We start from the raw sequence: 8,283 nt of genomic DNA, 5'->3' as shown, positions 1-8,283 counted from the left end.
CCCCACAGGACTCCATGTCAAACTGAGGAGGGACCCCAGAACCCTAGACCCTACAGAACTTCTGCATCGGCCGCATCAAGCTTCAGTGCCTCTCTTGATCGGTATTCCTGCAACCTGGAATGTACCAGTCAGTAGCATATCCCTCCATGAACATCTCGCTGTGCTTCATGCAGGCCAAAGAAAATCTTTCACCCAGATGATCTTCCAGCATCACTTGATGTCTGTGTAATCCTGGGAGCAGCCCACAGAAGTACTTCTGTTAATCCATCTGGACCAACCTGGCGGTGACACCACTCAGAGAGGGTAATAGGATCACAGCCTATTATGGTGACTAGGGTCTCGTCGCATTGGTTTTCTTTGTTCTGGCCTCATGAACGTCTTTGAGACATTTGGGGAATGTAGCCTTCTATTCTTAATGGAGACATCTTCATCTCCAAACTGGGTTACTCCCCTCATAATTGAGGAATTGTTCTCTGGTCTTATGACTAAGAACAATCAAGGCTGCTGTGAACTTGATTCTTGCCACAAAAACTGCAGCTGCTGGAAATCTGAAATAAAAAACTGGCTTACATTTAGCAAACCAGCCAGCACCTATGGAAAGAGACATATAGAGTCAGTGCTTCAGGTTTGTCAGCTGAAGCCCAGATGAAGCCCAAATCAATTCTCAGAACATTATTCTGTCCTTCTATTGCCAAGATCTTGTATTGTGTGGACAGACAAAGTTGTGTAATTGAGAAATTGCATCCAACTGACCAAACTTTGTTTATATCCAAATACCTCACCAACTGCACCAACATGTGCAGGTACGACCTGCAAAAGGCTATTTTAAGGGTGAATAAACAGTTCAATTGAGGTGAGAGATAGACTCCAATGCACATCATCTCTAGCAGAGATTGCGGGCCGTTACTTCCTGCAAAGCAAAATGGCTGAGATGCTTCATTGTCAAAGGAGTTCAATGCCTTTTATGCACGCTTTGAAGGGGAGAACAAAACTACACCTGTGCAAATCTGAGCAGCACACCGCGACCCTGTGATCTCTGTCTTGGAGGCTGATGACAGAACATCTTTCAAGAGGGTGAAACCTCCCAAGGTATACACCCCTGATGGTGTACCTGGCAGGGCTCTGAAAACCTCTGCCAACCAACAGGCTTGTGTGTTCAAAGACATCTTCTATCTCTCACTATAGTAGTCAAAGGTTCCCATCTGCTTCAAAAGGGCATCAATCATACCAGTACCTAAGAAGGGCAGGGAGAGCTGTCTCAATGACTTCGCCCAGTGGCACTCACATCTACTGTTGTGCTTTGAGAGGTTGGTCATGGCTAGAATCAACTCCTGCCTAAGCTAGGATCTGGACCCACTGCATTTTGCCTATTGCTACTCTAGGTCTACAGAAGATACAATTTCACTGGCTCTTCACTCTGCCTTGGATACCTAGGCAATAGTAAATATTTATGTCAGACTGTTGTTTATTGACTACAGCTCAACATTCAATACTATCATACATTCAGTTCTAATCAAAAAGCTCCGAAACATGGGCCTCTATTTCTGTCTGCAACTGGATCCTTGACTTTGTCACCGGGAGACCATAGTCTGTGCAGATTGGAAGTAACATCTCCTCGTTGACAATTAACACTGGCGCACTTCAAGGATGCGTGCTTAGCCCACCACTCTACTCTCTCTACACCTACGATTGTGTGGCTAGACACAGCTCAAATGCCATCTATAAATTTGCCAAGGACACAACTATTGGCAGAATTTCAGATGGTGACGAAGTTTACAGGAGCGAGATAGATCATCTGTTTGAGTGGTAACAGCAACAACCTTGTACTCAACATCAGTAAGACCAGCAATTAATTGTGGATTTCAGGAAGGGGAAGTTGAGGGAACACACACCTTGTCGAGGGATCAGAAGTGGGAAAGGATGAGCAGTTTCAAGTCCCTGGGTGTCACCATCTCTGCAGATCTTTCCTGGGCCCAAAATATTGATGGGATTACAAAAAGCATTCTAACTGGTTGGATCACTGTCTGGTATGTAGAGGCCATTGTACAGGATCAGGAAAAGCTGCAGAAAGTTTTAAACTCAGCCAGCTTTATCGTGGGCACCAACCTTCCCAGCATCCAGGCACTTTCAAAAGACAATACCTGGAAAAGGCAGCAACCATCATTAAGATCCCCCATCACCCAGGACATACAATATGTAAAAGTTCCTCCCCGTGCCCTGTTTGGCATATTGGGTGGCAACCCTGCCATTTCTTTAGCATTAGTTTTATGAGGCCGGGTTGTTATCTGAGCGCTCAACCCAGCACAGATGGAAAGCGTGCAAGGGGCGTGCTTGGTTTGAACCTGGGACCCTGGACCCGAAGTGTGTGTGAGTGTGTATCTGTGTGCAGAATTTATTGCAATTACTGCCCCACAAAGCAACGAATTTCATGACATTAAACCTAATTCTGATGTGACTGTGGTTGTACAGTATATCTGCACAAACAAAGTGAAATTATGCATTGGGGGAGAGTTTGGAATGCTGTTTAATCTACTTCAGTTTTCCCATCAGGTGTCCATTATAGTACTTTACATATTTTAATATGACTCATACTGAAGCAATAAACCTCCATTCAAAAGAACGTGAGAGAAAAGCTTATTTATAGAAAAGTTAGGACATTGTGCAATTAAGTACACAACTTCAACATACCCATCAACATTTGCCAGTCTAATTCGGAATAGAATTCATGATCACAATCTGATCTAACTCTTGTTGCTAATAATATCCCCTGATGCTTCCTTTTCCCCTGCAACTGTTTTTAAGAACAGGATTCAACTCCTATTGTTACATGCATGGGCATCTAAGGAAAGAGTTGGAACCCTGCATACCAGTGCTGAAGATGTTCAGAAGCATGTTCAGCCAATAGTTCCAAGTGAAACCAGATGCCAATCTTCAGCCAATTTAATCACATGATATCAGGAGACACCCAAGAACAGTGGATACAGAAAAGCTATCTGTCCAGGGAACTTCCTGGGAGTAATGCAGATGACTTGTATTCCAGGTCTCAAGGCAAGTTGCCCCAGTAGAATTGCAACATTGCATCTGCCCTGTATTAAGCAAAGTTGCCTATGCACGTCCTCTTTTCAAATTTATTTTAAGTCCAGTTCAGCCTGCACTACATCAGCAAAGTGAGGGAAGTTATTGAATGCCATTTACTCATCCCTCTCAAGTTTGGGTTTCACCAGGGTCACTTGGCTCCAAACCTTCTCACAGGCCTGCACCAAATATTAATCCAAGGCCTGAATTCCCAATGTAAGATTAGAGTAACAACCCTTGACAAAGTGAGGACCAAGAGTAAAGCCCTCCATGGTTAAAGTCGTACATCACACAAAGGAAGATTGATGTCAATACTGGATGATAATCGACACTGCAGGGCAGTACCCCATTGAAGGGTACAATCCACTGTTTCATTTTATCACAGATAGTGACGTGAATGATCACTGGTCAATGCACCATGTTCAATTCCATTAGTATCTCGAGCAAATAAAGCAGTCTACGTCCACATGGGAAAAGGCCCAGGCACTTAGTAACATGCTTGGTGGCAAGGAACAATCACACCACAATATGTCAAGAGATGACTATTCCAACAAAAGATGTTCAAGGGCATTGTATATAATGCATCATTAAACTCCCGGAGGTCACTAATAATCAGAAACTCAGCTGAACCAGCTACAGAATTATCACAGTAACAAGAGAATATGTCAGGAGGTGAGTCACGACACATCTTCTACAAGGGCATTAGTGAGGGTCATAGAATACTCTCCACTTGCCTGGAGGTGTGAAGTGCGAATAACTCCAGCAGCTTTAGGACCATGCTAAACTTTAGTTTACGACATGCCGAGTGCACAGAGGCTGTGGTATGTACCCTCTGCAAATTACACTCCCAGGCTACTTCAAGACCACCTTCCACCTGTGAGTATTACCACAAAAGGGCACCACAGTAGCATAGTGGTTAGTGCGGCACTCTTACAGCTCAGAGCGTCCTGGAGTTCAGAGTTTAATTCCGGCACCATTTTGTAAGGAGTCTCTGTGTGTCCTCCCTGTGGAATGTGTGGGTTTTCTCCCAGGTGCTCTGGTTTCCTCCCACAGTCCAAAGATGTACTGGTAGGTTAATTAGTCATTGTAAATTGTCCAGTGATTCAGGTTAATTAGTGGTTGCTGCGACATTGTGGCTAAATAAAAATCAGTGGCCAAGGGGAGCAGAACACCCCTGCCTTGTAATCATCTCCAAATCACATAACATCAAAGTGGGGGGGGAGGGCGGTGCGGGAATGAGTTAACAAAAAGCAAAGACAGACTTGATATTTGGAGCTCAGAAGTCTTATCAAATTTTATGTCAGCTTGTGTCTGCTTCAAAATATAGACAAGCAAAACATAATAAGACAGGTGGAAAAAAAGAATACTTTGAAACACATGCACTGACTACATCTTTGAGGTTGTAGGAGAGTTGGTAATTCTGAGACTGGTTTAAATAAGACTCATTGAAGCCCCAAAGTAGAAGGACTCTGATTTGGTCAATGTACAGTTTCAGCTTCTCAATCTCGGCCTTTTGGCTATGATCAAGTGTAGTTTCTGTTCTTATCTGATCGGAAGGCTGAGGAGAAGAGATCATGCTGACGCAGGGGTGGATCCTGATGCTGATTGGCTCCCAATCTAACACCCCATACCAGCGACAACAGTGGTGAAGAGGATGGCGGCAGAGACCAGCGCATCAGCTCGAGGTCCGGGAATCAGGAACACTGTCGGGCTGACAGTGCGAGACCAGAACGAGGACACCGGCTTCACCCGAGAGACTTTCATCCGGAAGGTCTTGATGGAATGTTGTGGATTTACGCCCGAGGACGTGTACTGCATGCAGGATTTTGCTGGCTTCTTTGATGTCACCTTCCGGCAGGCTGCAGGGTGGCAGAGGCTGCACTGGGACTTCCTGCAGAAGGGGAGCGAGGCGCCGCCGCTGCTACTGAAAGCACAGCCCCTCTTTGCCACCGCCACCCAGCAGGAATGGACTGTCATGGTCCAGATGTTCAATCCATACGTGCCGGTAGTGGACATCCTCACATTCCTCACCCGGTATGTGGAGAGCGTAGGAGCTTGTGAGGACATAAAGGACGGCCTGGGGATCTGGACCAGCAAGCGCAAGTGCAAGGTCAAGGTGAAGCTGAGGGTGGACTCCAGTGGCTGGGTTATTCCCCCCCCCCCCCCCCCCCGGTCTTCGCCATCGGAGGGAACCGAAGGCTTCATGGTGTACGCGGGGCAACCCAGGGTGTGCCGAAACTGCAGCAAGGCGGGGCGCCACACAGCCTTTGGTACCTTGTCCTCTTTAGAGGAGAAAGCAGCTGGGGGAGGCCAGCAGCCCTGGCAGAGGAGGCGGCTGGCAAAACACATGGAGAGGAGGAGAGAGAGCGGAGAAAGTCTGCTGGCCACCCCCCAAGTACAGGAGGCGGAGAGCAGCAGAGACCCCCAGCTCCGGGAATCCGGGAGCCGAGCCGTGGCCGGCGCCCAGCAGCCTGAAGGGGAAACAGCCCCGGAAGTCAACAACCCCCCAGGCTCAGAACCAGAACTGCCACACCTGGGGAGGATTACCTGCAGTACCTGAGCCCACAGAAGGTGAAAGACTTAACAAAGGTGGTGGGCATGAAGGCTCAGGACTGCGAAGGTGAGGGCGGTGAGCAGCTGAAATAAAGAACTTTAAATGATGGCGGACCCTAAATTGGCGTGCTTGAATGTGCGCAGTTTGAAGAGTACTGGGCGATGCGTCAGCGCGCTGCAGTACTTGGACACTGTAAAGGCCGACATGACCTTCCTCCAGGAGTGTGGACAACCGCACCTCCGCAACTACTGGAGGTGGACCCAGGGTTTGTCTGTATGGTTGGGGGGGGCAATGATTGTCGCGCTTCCGGCCTGCGGATTCTGCTATGGGGAGGCAACTTCTTAATCTCCCAAATTAAAGAGGTGGTTGCGGGGCGCCTCCTGGTAGCAGACTTCAAATACTGGGGCACTCCGCTCCGGCTGATCAACGTGTACGTCTCCCCCATGCGGAGCAAGCGGCTAGCCGTCTTCGAGCAGCTCCCAGCGCTGCTGGTGACGTCCCAGCCGGTCGTTCTGGCTGGAGACTTCAACTGCACCATTGACACAGCTGGAGGATTCAGCAGTGCCGACGGCAGGCTGGACAGTACCTCCAGACTCCTGATGAAAACGGTGAAGACAGCCAAGCTGCGCGACGCCTTTGGCACCCCCACAGGTGGAGCGCAGCCACAAGCTACCTGGACACGATCGGACGGCTCAGCCCGCTCCCGGATCGACTTCCTCTTCCTCTCAGTGTCCGTCTCGGTCAGATCCGCCAACGTCACGCCGGTGTTCTTCTCTGACCACTGAGTTCTGCGAGCCACCTGTCACTTACGGGAGGACCAGAAGGCAAGCAGGGGGATGTGGAAGCTGAACGTTAAGCTGCTGACCCCAGAAAAGATCGAGGAACTAGAGACGGAGTACACAGGTTGGAGAACCTTGAAAGCCTTCTTTGATTCCCCTGTTCACTGGTGGGAAGCCACCAAGGAGAACATCAAGAAGTTCTTCATCCACAAGGGTATCCGGAAAGCAAGGCAGGAGCAGAGGGAACTGCGTAAACTCCAGACGGAGTTGCAGCAACTTCTTCTTCTGCAGCCGAAGGGGGTGGATGTCAGGGAGGAATTGCCAGAGGTGAAGGGCCGGCAAGCCCAGCACCTCGCTGCCGAATCCTCCAAGATCATCTTCTGATCAAGGGTCCAAACCGTGGAGCAGGACGAGACGTGCTCACGCTTCTTCTTCCAAAAGGTGCACAGGGGGAGCTCTGTGATCCACAACCTTAAGGAAGAGGACGGCTCAGTTGCGACCTCGGAGAGCCAAGAGCTTGTCAGGTGATAGACAAAAGGGATATGAGAGGATCATGGGACAGGAGGTCCGGGAAGAAAGACAAGGAGGTGGGGGGGACCCAGAGGATGGGCAAGGGGTATATTCAGAGGGACAGAGGGAGAAAAAGGAGAGTGAGAGAAAGAATGTGTGTATAAAAATAAGTAACAGATGGGGTACGAGGGGGAGGTGGGGCATTAGGGAAGTTAGAGAAGTCGATGTTCATGCCATCAGGTTGGAGGCTACCCAGACGGAATATAAGGTGTTGTTCCTCCAACATGAGTGTGGCCTCATCTTTACAGTAGAGGAGGCCGTGGATAGGCATGTCAGAATGGGAATGGGATGTGGAATTAAAATGTGTGGCCACTGGGAGATCCTGCTTTCTCTGGCGGACAGAGCGTAGGTGTTCAGCAAAGCGGTCTCCCAGTCTGCGTCGGGTCTCGCCAATATATAAAAGGCCACATCGGGAGCACCGGACGCAGTATATCACCCCAGCCGACTCACAGGTGAAGTGTTGCCTCACCTGGAAGGACTGTCTGGGGGCCTGAATGGTGGTGAGGGAGGAAGTGTAAGGGCACTTGTTCTGCTTACACGGATAAGTGCCAGGAGGGAGATCAGTGGGGAGGGATGGGGGGGACGAATGGACAAGGGAGTCGTGTAGGAGCAATCCCTGCGGAATGCAGGGGGGGGGAGGGAAAGATGTGCTTAGTGGTGGGATCCCGTTGGAGGTGGCGGAAGTTATGGAGAATAATATGTTGGACCCGGAGGCTGGTGGGGTGGTAGGTGAGGACCAGGGGATCCCTATTCCTAGTGGGGTGGCGGGAGGATGGAGTGAGAGCAGATGTACGTAAGATGGGGGAGATGCGTTTAAGAGCAGAGTTTCCAAAATGATAGGAGAAGACAGGAGGGGGAGGGATCCAAAATGATAGGAGAAGACAGGAGGGGGAGCGATTCCAAAATGATAGGAGAAGTTAGGAGGGGGAGGGATTCCAAAATGATAGGAGGAGGGTGAGGGAGCTTCCCCATCAGGTCTGGAGTCAGGCAGGGCTGTCCCCTCTCCCCTGTCTTGTTTGTCTGCTGCATTGAACCCTTTGCCGAAGCCATCAGGAGGGATGAGGGCATAAGAGGGGTGATGCTGCCAGGCAGAGGAGGGACCCAAGTGAAAACCTCCCTGTACATGGACGACGTCACCGTCTTCTGCTTTGATCCGAGGTCAGTTTGCAGGCTGATCAGCATCTGTGAACAGTTTGAGTTAACGTCGGGGGCCAGGGTCAACCGCACGAAGAGCGAAGCCATGCTTTTCGGCAACTGGCCCGACCGATCCAGCGTCCCCTTCACCATCAGGTCTGATCACGTGAA

At 49.6% G+C, this 8,283-nt stretch overlaps 1 pseudogene; it reads left to right on the top strand.

Annotated features, from left to right (window-relative positions):
• Positions 1-4,571: 4,571 nt before the first annotated feature.
• On the top strand, positions 4,572-4,704 carry LOC140187016 (U2 spliceosomal RNA; annotated as a pseudogene).
• The last annotated feature ends 3,579 nt before the right edge of the window (positions 4,705-8,283 follow it).

Source organism: Mobula birostris, chromosome 23 (assembly GCF_030028105.1).
Source record: "Mobula birostris isolate sMobBir1 chromosome 23, sMobBir1.hap1, whole genome shotgun sequence".
NCBI classification, from domain to species: domain Eukaryota; kingdom Metazoa; phylum Chordata; class Chondrichthyes; order Myliobatiformes; family Myliobatidae; genus Mobula; species Mobula birostris.
The sequence above is the reverse complement of the archived record's forward strand: the minus strand, read 5'-3'. Positions and strand labels throughout refer to the sequence as shown.